General features: G+C 29.4%; 1 non-coding gene across 1 annotated transcript; it reads right to left on the bottom strand.

The window, feature by feature from the left end:
* Window positions 1–459: 459 nt before the first annotated feature.
* LOC148092267 (small nucleolar RNA SNORA40) lies at window positions 460–548 on the bottom strand. Its single transcript, XR_015715223.1, has one exon. It is a non-coding gene; the product is annotated as a small nucleolar RNA SNORA40 (small nucleolar RNA).
* Window positions 549–803: the final 255 nt, after the last annotated feature.

The raw sequence follows: 803 nt of genomic DNA, 5'->3' as shown, positions 1-803 counted from the left end.
TTGTTCATGCATTCATCAACTAATGGCTCTTTGGGCTGTGGCTATCTTTTTGGCCATTGCAAATAGTGCTGTTATGAATGTATGTACATGTCTTGGCTTAGTATATATTTGTAGCTCTTTAGGGCATATAACTAGGGTTGGATTTGCTGGATAGATGTTTAACTTTGTGATGAACAAGAGTGGCTTATTTTATTCATATAGTTGTGCAATATACTTTATCAACTTAATATATATTTAAATGTCTTTTGGTACTATTTTGTGCTTACTTAAAAAATTCCCAATTTTGGCCACAAGTGATGTATAGTATTTTGGTTTTTTTTTCTAATAAAAAAAAGTCATCTTTATTATTATCAACATTAAAATTAAATACTACATCAGTATGGTTGATATTTCCCTCATATTTTATGGTTTCTAAATTATTAATTCTACAGTCCTGGAACCAACATTTGCTTTAGGTATCATGTCTCTTCTTATATGTATCAGAACTCATACCAAACACTGAGTTCTGGTTGCAAAAGAGGCTTTATTTTTGCACCTGTATTGGTGTATAGTTTTTATCATGATTATCCAAGGGGAAAATTTTGTTCTTCTGTGGATTTTTGTAAGCCTTTGTTGCAGAGTAAATTATATGGAACTTAACTGAAATGTATCATAGAAAAAATAACTTTAAAACAAGCATTCAAAGAAATATGACATTTATGTAGATAGACAAGAGAAAAAAGCTGTTAAGTGTCATTTCATGAATTTGTCAATTTTCAAGTATTGATGTGAAAGAATGAATATCAATTTTTTGATAGCTAAAC

Source organism: Miniopterus natalensis, chromosome 10 (assembly GCF_054644295.1).
Source record: "Miniopterus natalensis isolate mMinNat1 chromosome 10, mMinNat1.hap1, whole genome shotgun sequence".
NCBI lineage: Eukaryota > Metazoa > Chordata > Mammalia > Chiroptera > Miniopteridae > Miniopterus > Miniopterus natalensis.
The sequence above is the reverse complement of the archived record's forward strand: the minus strand, read 5'-3'. Positions and strand labels throughout refer to the sequence as shown.